Source organism: Tamandua tetradactyla, chromosome 2 (genome assembly GCF_023851605.1).
Source record: "Tamandua tetradactyla isolate mTamTet1 chromosome 2, mTamTet1.pri, whole genome shotgun sequence".
Taxonomy (NCBI): Eukaryota; Metazoa; Chordata; class Mammalia; order Pilosa; family Myrmecophagidae; genus Tamandua; species Tamandua tetradactyla.
In genome coordinates, this window is record NC_135328.1 from 124,861,225 (window position 1) to 124,875,650 (window position 14,426).

Here is a 14,426-nt window from a genome sequence, read left to right on the forward strand (position 1 = left end):
CAGATAAATTTGGTTATTGGTTTTTCTATTTCTGAAAATTATGCTGTTGGGATTTTAATTGGTGTGGCATTGAATCTGTAAATGAATTTAGGTAGAATTGACATCCTGACTATATTTAGTCTCCCAAGCCATGAACAAGGTATGCCAATGCCACTGCATTCAAAGGCAGTCAAGCCTTTGTAGAAACACAGTCACAAAGACCTCTGTTTCCTCATTTTTTTTTCTTTTTCTGTCAGCCCTGCCCCTTGGCAACAGGGCAAAAATGAGTGACCTCCGCTTTGACCTGGTTCGCCTGAGCTGGGGGCCTATTTTTAGTAGTCAGAATTTGTTAATTAATTCCACAATTGATGTTTGGTTGGGCTCAGCCCCTGCTGCTGGTAAAGTCTCTTTCTTTTCCCCTTTTGGAAGCAGCCTGTGGGGGAGGGGGCACCAACCACCACGGCTTGGGGAACTCACGGTTCTGGGGGGGCTCGCAGCCAGTCCAGCCCCTCCAGACTGGGGTATGCTGTGTGTGTGGTCACTCACATGGCCCCAGGAGCTGTTCTGTATGTATTTGGTTAGTAGTTGTTCTGGAGAACGAACTATAATGCACACATTGTTAAGCTGCCATCTTGGCTGGAATCCTTCTCTTTCACCTTTTGATCACACTCTTCTTTTGGCCACCAGTGCACTTTTTCAGAAGTGATTGCTGCCTTTGCTGCACAGAATTATAATTATACATTTTACATATCTCTCTCCTTTTCTAGACAGTTCCTTGAGGCCAGCGATCACCTTATTTTCTCTACGGGAATTGACTCTGGATGGTGCTTGATGAACAGTGGTTAGCTAGCAACAAGAGGTTTGAGTAAGTAAAAAAGTGGTATGGGTGCAAGGGTAGTTCAGTGGTAGAATTCTCACCTGCCATATAGAAGACCCACGTTTGATTCTGAGCCCATGCACTTCACAAACAAACAAACTAACAAGCAAAACACCAAACAAAAATTCAACAAATGATGCTGCACTAAGGGGATACTCACATGGAAAAGAATGAAACATGACCCCAGTCATACAGCTTACAAAACAAAGTTGTAGAGCACATATTACTTATGGTCATCTACCAGATACAGAAGAGAAAGTACATTCATACTGTTGACTAAGGTTCACCTCTAATAAGTGGTAGCAGTGATTGACCCCCGTTAAAGAATATCTTCCCAAAGTTTGATACATGGCTTCTTATGCTTTTCCTTATTCAGACTAATATCAGAAAAGCACGTATGACCAGGCTATAGGTCATATGTAGCTGAAATAGTATGAATATTCGGGGTACTCTTGGCAAGAAATACTTGAAGAATAGTGGTCAGCATTCTCCCTTTGAGGTGTGTGGTGGAGTCTGCTTTCAAAGGGTTTTATTAGCAGCTAGTCAAGATTTTTTGCTCTCATCTCCAGCCATTTGTGTACTAAGCATAAATCAGCATTAAAGAGATTTCTGATTGCTTTTACATTGTGTTTGGGGATAGAGGACAGTGCAGGAATGTACCTTTCCTGTTCCAGGGGTCTCAGTCCTGCCACAAGAGCTCTTTAGGGCAATTCCAACCTCTGTTCCTTTTTTTCACCCTGCCTCTGGAGTGGCCAGGACTTACCTTGAAAACATAGGAAGAGTTTGTAAGTGGGCATGCTTTACATAACTAATTCTCTTCTCTCCCTTCAGGGTGAAAATGGGTGTGTTAAGTCTGCCAATTTTCAGAGTTCAGTTATCACACTTTGACTCTCATTCCAATGTAAGTTCTTATGGAAACCAGGGTTTCCATAAATAAAAGGAGTAATTTGGCCTCCAATGTTACCCTGTTATTGTATTTCCTAACTTCTTTTAAATCGGGATGAAACTAATGGTGCTGTACATACTAGAAGGCCATGAAGAGTCCCCAGTATTTGGTATATTATCTGGGAATATCAAGGAATAAATAGGAGTAGATTTGGGAGTGTAAAATGTCCATTTTGAAATGGATTTGATACTTCCAGGGAAGGTGGATTTGTGTCTTGGTCTTTTAGAGTGTCAGGATGTCTGGCCTTGACAGATTGAAGATTATTTTGAGTAGGTCAGACACATTTGTGCAGTAAAGTTCTAAGACCTAGGAAAAACTCTTTCACAAGTGTTTCAATTTACTATGGCTGTGGTAACAAATTACCATGAACTCAGTGGCATAAAATACTAGAAGTACATTATCTATAATTCATTATCATTGTCACTTCTGGAGACCAGAGGGTCTAGGACAGAACATGCTCATGGCCTATTCTATATTCATATTATTGCCAGCTTCCTTGGCTTATCACCACATCAGTTCATTATCTGCCTGGGTCTTTACATCACCTCATCACCTTCTCATCCTTGTGTCTACATCCTCTCTTCTGTCTGTCTCCAATCTCCTCTCCTGAAAGGAGACTTGTTATAGGATTTAAGATCCATCTAAATAATCCAGCATGAGCTCATTATTCCAAGATCTTTAACTTAATTACATTTGCTAAGAACCCTTTTCCAAATACGGCAACATTTACAGATCTGGGATTAGGATGTGGGCACGTCTTTTGGAGGACCACCATTCAATCAATGACACTAGCACATCGATCCTGGCTGATGGCTGCATGTGTTTCCATGTGTTTACCTCATGGTGACTCAAGTAAGCACTTTTACACTCCCTTTATAATGGGTATCTCCTATTTGAATTGCTTGGTACAAACAATCAAAGCACTTCAGCCTAAAGAAGTGGCTTGTTAAGCATACACATCTCTCTGTTTCTATCTATCTCTCTATCCATAATCTACTTATCTCTGTCATCTACCTGCACACACACACACACACACACACACACACACACACACACAAAACTATCCATACTCTATCTGCTTGCCTATATATCTGTCTGTCTAACTGTTTTCCATTCATCCAATCATCCTTCCATTTATACATCTCTGGTCTATCCATCCATTCTTAAAGCAACAATGGATTATAAGTCTCTTTCCTACACTATTGAGTTTTGTTCCAGTCTGAGAAATAGGCATGGAGAGACTGGTAATCCTGATAAAGCACTGAAGACATGCAGACTCTTGCTATATGAGTCAGCTGTTGGTGAACACAGCCATTGCATGATGGGGCAGGGAATTAATCCCACATCTTCTCAGTCCTCCTCTGCCCCCATTCTCCCATTTGCAGATTCCACTCTGGCATCCTGAGGACACCAGATGGCAGATTCCATCATGTGGGCTCCACCTGTGATTATTCCCAACATCTACAATTCCCATCCTCTGGAAGGCTCTTCCCTCAGACGTCTGACTTGATTATCTTTTTATAGATTTTGCTCATTTCTCACCCTCCTAGTAAGGCTTAACCTGTCCACCCTTTAAATGGAAATCAATGTTCTTCTCTTCATCAATCTTAATTTCCTTTCTAATACATAGAATAGTCCTTAGTACATCCGATATTCAATACATTTAAATTGATGAGTGAATGAACTGCCATCTAAATATTATCTGGATCTTCCAGAGGCATCCCACAATATCAAAAGCTGTACATATATATATATTTTTTTCTTTTTTAAAAAATATATTTATTTGGATATCTTCATGCACCACACAGTCCATCCAAAGTATGCAATCAGTGGCTCATAATATCATCACATAGTTGTGTATTGATCACCATGATCATTTTTAAAACTTTTCATTACTCCAGAAAAAAATAAAAATAAAAAAGCTCTGAACCTCTCATACCCCTTACCCACCTTCTCATTGACCGCTAGAAGTGCAACCCACCTAATTTTTTTTCACCCCTCATCTACCCTGCCTATTATTTAATTATTTTTTTGTCCTAATTTTTTTTTACTCATCTGTCCATACCCTGGGTTACAGGAGTATCAGTGAGAGGGCTTCACAATCACATGGTCACATTGCAAATACTATAGACTTCTGCAATCTTCAATAATCAAGTCTATTGGAATACAGTTCAACAGTTTCAGGTACTGCCCTCTAGCTATTCTAATACACAATAAATTGAGAAGGGCTATCATATAATGCATGAGAATAACCTCTAGGACAACTTCTTGACTCTGTCTGAAATCTCTTAGCCACTGAAATTTTATTTTATCTGATTTCTACCTTCTCCCTTTTGGTCAAGAAGGCTTTCTCAGTCTCATGATGTCAGGTCGTGGCTCATCCCGGGAATCATGTCCCACATTGTCAGGGAGATTCACACCCTTGGGAGTCATGTCCCACTACATGACTTATGAAACTGAATCAAAAAGCCATTCAGAGCCCAGAATGAGAATGAGGGCTTGCAATTCTGTATAGCTTAATGTAAGGACCAGATACATCCCAGAGTATGTTGAGCAGATAATTAAAAAGTATTGACAAATTCCCTTGAAGGATGGGAGAAAAAATATGGAACTATTAAACTTTACCATTGGGGAAATCCCTAATACTGTCATAAACATTAGGAACTCCCAAGTCAAAAGGTCAAGCCCTTAATCTTTTTTTTTTTTTTTTGCATTCCATACATGAGTTTATTGATTACTTGTAGGATGAATGGAAGGGAACACAAAGCTTTCAGTAGCAACAGAAATTCAGGATCATAGATTCTTAACAGAAAATTCAAATAAGTTGCAGTTGGAAATTAGTTACTTATGTTTCATGTTGTATAATTTCTTAATTTGAAGAAGTAATATTCCACACGGTAAAAAATTAAAAACACATAAAAGGCTATGGTGGTGGTTTGAAAGGAGTTATGTAACCTAGAAAAGCCACGTTTTAATCCTAATCCCATTTTGTAAAGACAGCTGGTTCTTCTTATCTCTATTCTGTACTTTATGTTGGAAACATTTTTGTTAATTTTTTAATTAATTGTTAAAAATATAAAACAACAAACAAAAATATTCTTAACATATGATCGTTCCCTTCTACATATATAATCTGTAATTCACAATATCATCACATAGTTGCATATTAGTCATCATGATAATTTCTCAGACCTTTTGCATCAGTTCAGAAAAAGAAATAAAAAGACAACAGAGGAAATTCATACATATCATACCTCCACCCCTCCCTTTAATCGATCACTAGCATTTCAATCTACTAAATTTATTTTTACATTTGTTCCCCCTATTGTTTGTTTTTATTCTGTATGTTTTACTCATCTGTCGATGAAGTAGATAAAAGGAGCATCATTCAGAAGGTTTTCACAATCACACAGTCATATTGTGAAAGCTATATCATTATTCAATCATCTTCAAGAAACATGGCTACTGGAACACAGCTCTACATTTTCAGGCAGCTCCCTCCAGCTGCTCCATTACATTTTCACTAACAATGTGCTATCTATTTAATGTGTAAGAATAATCTCCAGGATAACCTATCAACTCTAGTTGAAATCTCTCAACCATTGACACTTTATTTTGGCTCATTTCACTCTTCCCCTTTTGGTCGAGAAGGTTTTCTCAATCTCTTGATGCTGAGTCTTAGCTCATTCTAGGATTTCTGTCCCATGTTGCCAGGAAGGTCCACACCTCTGGGAGTCATGTTCCACAGACAGGGGGAGGGCAGTGAGTTTGCTTGTTTCGTTGGCTGGAGAGAGAGGCCATATCTGAGCAACAAAAGAGGTTCTCTTGGGGGTGACACTTAGGCCTAAGTTTAATAGGCTTTACCTATCCTATCTGGGGTTAAGTTTCATATGAACAAACCCAAGATTGGGGGCCCAAGCTATTGCTTTGGTTGTCCCCACTGCTTGTGAGAATATCAAGAATTCTCCACTTGGGGAAGTTGACTTTTCCCCCTTTCTCACCACTTCCTCAAGGGGACTTTGTAATTACTTTTTATTCACTGTTCAAATCACTCTGGGATTTATTGGGACATCACACTGGACAAACATACAAAATCTTATGCTCTACTCATGGTTACATGTACTTATGGTGTTCAATTAAGTGGTTCACATAAGTTATATTAGGAAATGCACTGCTCAAAATTTGAACCAAATAAACATTTTTGGCTTCAGTCTCACACATAAGTTAAAATTTTAAAATATTAATTGCCATCTATTTTCAACACCCTGCAGTAATGATATTCCTTTGTTTTTCCTCATACAAAAATATTTTTAAATTTGTCCATTTAGTCACTATCATTATGCACTCTAGGCATTCTGAGGTTATACCATCTCAGTCTTTATTGTCTATCTTTCTGATTTCATTTGTGCCCCCAGTCATTCTCCCTCTATTATTCTCACATTCAGCATCATTCAGTGTTCCAACATTATTGTATTACAGTTAGGTACTATTGTGCTATCAATTTCTGAGTTTTTACAATCAGTCCTCCTGCACAATCTGTATCCTTTCAGCTTCAGTTACCCAATATCTTACCCTATGTCTATCTCCTGATGGCTTGTGTTACCAATGAAATTCTCCAAGTTTATTCACTAATGTCAGTTCATATCAGTGAGACCATACCGTATTTGTTCTTTTGTTTCTGGCTAATCTCACTCAGCATAATGTCCTTAAGGTCCGTCCATGTTTTACATACTTCATAACTTTATTCTGTCTTACAGCTGCATAATATTCAATCATATGTATATACCACAGTTTGTTTAGCCCCTTGTCTGTTGATAGATATTTAAGCTGTTTCCATCTCTCAGCAATTGTAAATAATGCTGCTATAAACATTGGTGTGCAAATGTCTATTCGTGTCCTTGCCATCATGTCCTCTGAGCAGATACCTAGCAATGGTACTACCGGGTCATATGACAATTCTACTCTTAGCTTCCTGAGGCCCCTCCAAACTGCCTTCTACAGAAGTTGTACCATTTGAAATTCCCACCAACAGTGGATAAGTGTGCCTCTTTCTCCACATCCCCTCCAGCACTTGTTGTTTTCTGTTTTATTGATAATGGCCATTCTGGTGGGTGTGAGATGATATCTCATTGTGGTTTTGATTTGCGTTTCCCTAATAGCCAGGGAAGTTGAGCATCTTTTCATGTGCCTTTTGGTCATTTGTATTTCCTTTTCTCAGAATTGTCTGTTCACATCTTTTGCCCATTTTGTAATTTGGTTGTCTTTCTTTTTATTGTTGAGTTGAACAATCTCTTTATATATTCTGTATACTAGACCTTTATTGATATATCATTTACAAATATTATCTCCCATTGTGTAGGCTGTCTTTTTACTTTCTTGATGAAGTTCTTGGATGCACAAGTGTTTAATTTTGAGACGTTCCCATTTCTTTCTTTCTTTCTTTAATGCTTGTACTTTCAGTGTAAGGTCTAGGAAACCGCCTCCTATTATAGATTTATAAGATATTTCCATACATTTCTTCTAAGAATTTTATGGTCTTAGATCTAATGTTTAGGTCTTTGATCCATATTGAGTTAATTTTTGTATAGGGTGTAAGATATGGATCCTCTTTCATTCTTTTGCATATGGATATTCAGTTCTCTAGTCATCATTTATTGAAGAGACAGTTCTGTCCCAGGTGAGTTGGCTTGACTGCCTTATCAAAGATCAATTGTCCATAGGTGAGAGGGTCTATATCTGGACAATGCATTCAATTCAATCTTATTGATTTCTTGTAGAATCAAATTCTGGTTTTGTTGGTTTTCTCAATTGTTTACATGTTCTCAATTTCATTTAGCTCTGCTCTAATCTTCGTTATGTCTTCCCTTTTGCTTGCTTTGGCATTAATTTGCTGTTCTTTCTCTAGTTCTTCCAAGTGGACAGTTAATTCCTTGATTTTTGCCCTTTCTTCTTTTTGATATAGGCACTTAGGGCAATAAACTTCCCTCTTAGCACTGCATCCCATAAATTTTGATATGTTGTGTTTTCATTTTCATTTGCCTCGAGACATTTATTGATTTCTATTGTAATTTCTTCCTTGACCCACTGGTTGTTTAAGAGAGTGTTGTTGAGCCCCCACATATTTGTGAATTTTTTGGTGCTCTCCCTACTATTGATTTCCACTTTCATTCTTGTATGATCTGAGAAAATGTTTTGTATGATTTCAATTTTTTAAAAATTTATCGAGACTTGCTTTGTGACCTAGCTTAAGGTCTATCCTTGAGAATGATCCATTAGCAGTTGAGAAATAGGTGTATCCTGCTGTTGTGGGATGTAATGTTCTATAAATGTCCATTAAGTCTACCTCATTTACGGTATTATTCAAATTCTTTGTTTCTTCTTGATCCTCTGTCTAGGTGTTCTGTCCATTGATGAGAGTGGGGAATTGAAGTCTCCAACTAATTATGGTAGATGTGTCTATTTCTCTTTTCAGTGTTTGCTTCATGTGTCTTGGAGCACTCTGGTTCAGTGCATAAATATTTATGATTGAACAATTCATGTTGAATTGTTCCTTTTATTAATACATAGTGTCTTTCTTTGTCTCTTTTAACTGTTTTACATTGGAAGTCTAATTTGTTTCATATTAGAATAGCCTCTCCTGCGCTTTTCTGATTGTTATTTGCATGAAATATATTTTCCCAACCTTTTGCATTCAACCTATGTGTATACTTGGGTCTAAGATGTGTTGTCTGTAGACAGCATATAGATGGGTTCTGTTTTTTAATCCGTTCTGCCAGTCTATGTCTTTTGATTGGGGCATTTGATTCATTACCATGTAGTGTTATTATGGTAAGTAGTACTTTCTTCTACCACACTGCCTTTTGGATTTCATATGTCATTTCTAATTTCTCTACTTTTTACTTTTACTGATAGTCTTCATTTCTACACTCTTCTCCACACCTCTCTCTTCTGTCTTTTTGTATCTGCCTCTAGTGCTTCCTTTAGCATTTCTTGCAGAGCCAGTGTCTTGGTCACAAATTCTCCCAGTGACAGTTGTCTGAAAATGTTTTAATTTCTCCCTCATTTAAGAAGGATAATTTTGTGGGATGCAGGATTCTTGGTTGGCAATTTTTCTGTTTTAGCAATGTCAATATATCATTCCACTGTCTTTTTGCCTCCATGGTTTCTGCTGAGAAATCTATACATAGTCTTATGGTGCTTCACTTGTATGTGATGGATTGCTTTTCTCTTCCTGCTTTCAAGATTCTCTCTTTCTCCTTGACATCTAACATTCTGATTAGTAAATATATAGGGGTACATTTATTTGAATCTATTCTGTTTGGGGTATATTGCACTTCTTGGATCTGTAATTTTAAGCCTTTCATAAGAGTTGAGAAATTTTCAGTGATAATTTCCTCCATTAGCTTTTCTCCTTCTTTTCCATTCTCTTCTCTTCTGAGACACCCACAACACATATATTCACGTGCTTCATGTTGTCCTTCATTGCCCTGAGTCCCTGCTCCTATTTTTCCCTTCTTTTCCCTATATTTTCTTTTGCTTATCGGATTTCAGATGTTCCCTCCTCCATGTCTCTAATCCTAACTTCTGCCTTTTGAAATCTGACATTGTAGGTTTCCATTGATTTTTCATCTCTTCTACTGTGCCTTTCATTCCCATAGGTTCTGTGATTTGTTTTTACAGACTTCCAATTTCTTCTTTTTGTTCATTCCTTGCCTTCTTTATATCCCTCCTCAATTCATTGATTTGATTTTTATTGAGATTTTTCAGGTCTGCTTGAACATTCTGAATCAATTGTTTCAACTACTGTATTTCATTTGAATTGTTGGTTTGTTCCTTTGATTGAGACATATCTTTTCAACCTTCCTAGTGTAATTCATTATTTTTTGCTGGCACCTAGACATTTAATTATGTTAATAGCTTATTCTGGAGATTGTTTTCACTTCTTTTAGCTAGAATTTTCTTGCTGAATGACTTTATTTTCTTTCTGTTATTTGTCATTCAATTCAGCTTATTTTGGACAATTAGCTTAGGTTTTGTTTAACAGAGCAGAATTTTTCAGTTTTTGTTTTCTTGTTTCTTGCCCTGCCTGTATGGTGCCTCCCCCCCCCACCTTACAAGAGTCTCCTTAGGTATTGTAGACCCCAACTAGATTTTCTCAGACCAAACCGACCTCCTGTCAGGAAGAAAGAGTCACCTGTGTCAGTTTTCCCTGAGGGTGAGACCCAGCAGGTTGAAAGACTTTCCTATGAAGTCTCTGGACTCTGTGTTTATCCCGTCCTGCCCAGTATGTGGTGCTTTTCTGCCTGTGGGTCCCATCAGCATAAGGTGATGTGGTGCCTTTAACTTCAGCAGTTTCTCCCTGCTAGGGGTGTGTGGTAGAGACAGACAAGAGGTTGTAGGCATGCTTTAATTGCTTTAATTTTCCAAACCCTTGGGTCTGAAACCTTGGGGGAGGGAATCCACCTGAGCTGGGCCCCACCCCTCTCCTGGGGAAGGCACAGACTCCAGACAAACTCTCAAACAAGTTTGTTTCTGCCTATGCCTGCGGTATTTTTAGCCTGAGAAACCTTGCCACTGCATCCAAAGGCAGTCAAGCCTTGGAAACACAGCCACAAAAAAACAAAGAGAAAAATCCTTCTCTGAGCAGGGCCCTCTTTCCTCAGGTTTGCCAAACAAGAGCATAAGTTGGTTGATTTGTGTACCTTCAGAAAGTTTGTGCCCCCTCCTTTCTGTCAGAGCCCAGACCCTTTCAAGTATTATCTGTTATCTGATCCAAAACACCTCTGTCTCTTTTTTTCTTTCTTCTTTCTCTGTCAGCCCTGCTCCTCAGGGCTGGGGCAAAAATCAGCAACCTCCACTTTGATATGGGGTTCAGCTGAGCTGGGAGACTATTTTTAGTAGTCAGTATTTGTGAATTGATTCCACAATTGGAGCTTAGTTGCCCTTAGCCCTGCTGTTAGTAAAGTCTTTTTCCTTTCACCACTTGGAAGCACCCAGTGTGGGAGGGGCACTGGCCACCATGGTTTGGGGAACTCACAGTTCTGGGTGGGCTCACAGTTGGTCCAGCTGGTCCAGACAGGTGTTTGCTGTGTATCCGGTCAGTGACATGGCCCCACCAGTTGTTGTGTACTGTTCCTGGCTGTTCAGCAGCTGTTCCGGGGGATGAACTAAATCCCACCCCTCATTAAGCCACCATCTTAGCAATACCCCTAAGCCCTTGATCTCTGTACTTATATTTTTTGGCCAACCTACTCATGTACATTCATCCCTGCAAGATGACTAGAATAGTCTGGTCTTGTTGCAGTTATCTTCTTCACTCTCTTGTTAACTCACCTCTTCATCCTATTAGCTACCAAAGAACAAGAAGTTATGGACTCTTCTTTTCATGGGTCACTTCTAAGTTTTCCATAAGTCTCCTTGTCTCTATTTTGGGGCATTAATTCTTCCTTCTCATAGCCAAAAGGACATTTCTAAAATCAGTACATTATATTGTCACCCTTTGCTTACTGCTTTTACATGAATTTCTTATATTTCAGAAAATGGACAAATATCATATCATGATAATGTTTGCCCTGATCTGCCAATGCCAAACCCTGTAGCTACATCTCCTGGTTTGGTTTCCCTTACAAGCCATATGTGACCTCCTAAAGTGACCCTCTTGCTTGTGATCTCTCTTGTTTTCCTGCCACTTAACATGCTTTCACTTTGACCTGGAAATACACCTTCCACACCTGGCTCCTCCCTCTTCCTTCTTTGAGGCATAGTCCATGTTTCATCTCACCCTACAGTGGCAAGTCCTTTCTACTTTCTATTACTTTAGTATTTCCACCACCAGTGGTATATTTTGGGTCTACTCACCTCTCTTCCCCACTACATTCTAAATTTCTCTGGGGCGAGAGATGTCTATTAAGTTTCAATCCTAGTTCCTAGTACAGAGTCTTAATATAGAGTCAACCTTGAGTAAATCCTCTATAAAGTCTGTAAACAGCTGAGGATAATGATTGCATTTTTCTCTTCTACCATGTAAAGATGGTTCTCCTGGGTTATCAATTGCCCTAGAAAAAATTGTGTTTTCATCAGTCAAGTGTACTAATGAACCAATAAAACTCCGGGGTGAATCAGATCTGGATGCAATTTTACATACCCATAATAAAATATCTTGTGACTTGATATTTTAGTGGTGGGGACTAGAGGCTGACAGGTTATTAAGAAGTCATTTTTCTGACACTTAAAAAAAAGAATGTTAGCAACTAAGGAATATGTAATAACCATCATTTAACATTTTCAACAACTCCAGAGCACACCTGAGCTCTCGTTTCCTTTGTTCCACCTGATCCAGCATGTGGATGCCAAGCCATCCATTCTGAGGGAGGGATTAATGTGGAAGGGTGATTAGTCTAATGCTACATTAAAGAAAAAGATACAAAAAAGTTCGAACATTTTTAAAGTCTAAAATTAGAAAGTGTAATTTCTTGACAAGCACCAGGGATGATTGGTTCTACAATGAGCTCAGAGGGGTGTGAGAGAATCTCAAGGAGACAGGAAAGCACAGGTCCTTTTGCTTCTCCCTTCTCTGGGCCTCACTTCCTCCTGGGTTGCCATCCCTAATGCTCAAATGCCAGAGACATCAGAAGTTAGTGCAAGCAGTTGTAAAGTATGTAAAGCTACTTCCCTTTCTCTTTGTTTGCCCACAGAAATCTTCACCTATGTATGGCTCAACACATCACCACTCATGTAAGTCAATTCTTCCTCCACAGTTGATACCAAGAGCAAAGACACATGAGCAGAGACCAATTAGCAGCAACACATTTATATATAAATACTGAGCGAGCAGGTTGAGTTCGACAGGACTAGAATGGAAGCTCCTTTCCAGAAGTACACAGTCCATTCATAAGGACATCAGACACTCGATGTTTGTGAAGTAAGCATTTGTTTCTACCCTGTGGAGATGCTGTCTTGGGTTAAAGAAATGTCTCCTTGAGCCCTGGGTAGATGATGGGGGTACACAAGGCAAGGCTGCTTCTTTACTTGCTCATGTGAAGGTCAGTTGTTTCCACCAAATGTAGCAGCAAAAGGGTCCCCTAGCACAGCTGTGCTGCTGTGTTCACCCATTGACCCACTTGTATTTTGGGCAGGTGGGCCTCATGTCCCTTGGGGGATGAAGAAACTAAAGCACCCCCATGTAGACCTGTGCTGATGTCTCCACCCACTTAAGTACCTGTATTTTCACCAGGTGGGCCCCGGGAACCTTGGTGGTAAGAAGGAACAAAAGGGGTCCCATTACAGTAGTGCTGCCATCTCCTCCCACATAAGCATCTGAATTATGGCCAGGTGGACTCCAGGGCCCTTGGCAAAAGGAGGGGAATAAAGGGCCCCTATACACAGCTGTGCTACTGTCTCCTCCCAGTGAACCATTTGTATTTTGGCCAGGGGAGCCCCAGGTTCCTTGATGGGCAGAAGGAATTAGGGGTCCTCCTAGCACAGCTTTGCTGCTGTCTCCTCCCACAGAACCATCTGAATTTTGGCCAGGTGGATGTTAGGTCGCTTTGTAAAAAGAGGGGAATTAAGGCCCCTATACAGAGCTGTGCTGCTGTGTCCTCCCACTGAACTAACTGTATTTTGGCCAAATGGGTCCCCCTGGTCCCTTGATGGAAAGAGGGAACTAAAGGGCCTCCATGCCCATGTTTGGTGTTGTCGCCTCCCACTGCTCTCACAATAGGCATGCTCTGGATGGGTGGTGCCTGCAGAAGAGAAGTAGTGCTGGCTCTTCCACTTGCCCCTTCCCCAAAGTTAACAGCTGCAGACATGGAACTGGGTCTTGGTGCTGGTGCACTGACCCCACAGCCTGTGATTCCTGTCAGGGCTGCAGGTCCCATAAAGGCAAGTGGCCCTCAATTTGTCTTTGCACCCAGTGAGATGCTATTCCCAGTGCTGGGCATCTCTATGACAGTAACAAAGTCAGAACTGCCACTTGTGCCAAGCCCCTGCCCCATCCCCATTTTCTTGAAGAAGATATATCCTTTAAGGCATTATCTCTTTCACTTGACTAGTTACTTTGTCTCTCAGACAGACCTTAACTCTGCCATTGCCTGGGTCAGTGCTGACAAGTGAAAATGCATGAAGTTTTCTTTAATCGGCCTCTAAGAATAGTTAAAAAGAAGAAAAAAATTCCTTTGCAGAAGTGATCCTCAGCACACACACACCCCAATTTCACTAATTAAGAGTTGGTGTTGGTACCCTTTTCTTGGGGAACAACACTTGTCCAGTATTCTGAGTACAGCTGACTCCAAAATCGTCTGTTTGTGTTTGGGGTGTGTTTTCCTTCAGCCCTGCCTCCTCTCTCCTGGAAAAACCTTAGAGTTCCTTTCATGCTTGCTCTGAGTTTGTCTGTGCTTTGCATTCAACAGTTTGAATTTGTTAATTAAAACTGCAATTGGAGCTTGGCTGAATTACCTTCCCTTGTTCCTAGTTGAGATTGCTTCTTTCCCCATTGGGGAGTGTCTCCAAACAACCTGTTGTGTCAGTGGGGTAGGGCACCAGCCTCTACAGTTTGGGAGGTTTACTTACAGTTCTGTGCTGTGATTTTGGCGCTTCCACATTTTTCAAACTTGTGTACAAGATGTT

General features: G+C 39.9%; 1 long non-coding RNA gene across 6 annotated transcripts in view; it reads left to right on the top strand.

The window, feature by feature from the left end:
- The window catches only part of LOC143661970 (uncharacterized), a 128,034-nt gene extending 114,368 nt beyond the window's left edge, over positions 1 to 13,666 (top strand). The window contains exons 4-8 of one of the 6 annotated variants that reach the window (XR_013165059.1): positions 747 to 844; positions 1,688 to 1,757; positions 12,497 to 12,536; positions 12,938 to 13,035; positions 13,522 to 13,655. This is a non-coding gene — a long non-coding RNA (uncharacterized LOC143661970). Of the gene's footprint in view, positions 1 to 746; positions 845 to 1,687; positions 1,854 to 12,496; positions 12,904 to 12,937 lie in introns of those variants that run through there. The other 5 variants (XR_013165058.1, XR_013165061.1, XR_013165050.1 and 2 more) reach the window with 5 other exon arrangements.
- The last annotated feature ends 760 nt before the right edge of the window (positions 13,667 to 14,426 follow it).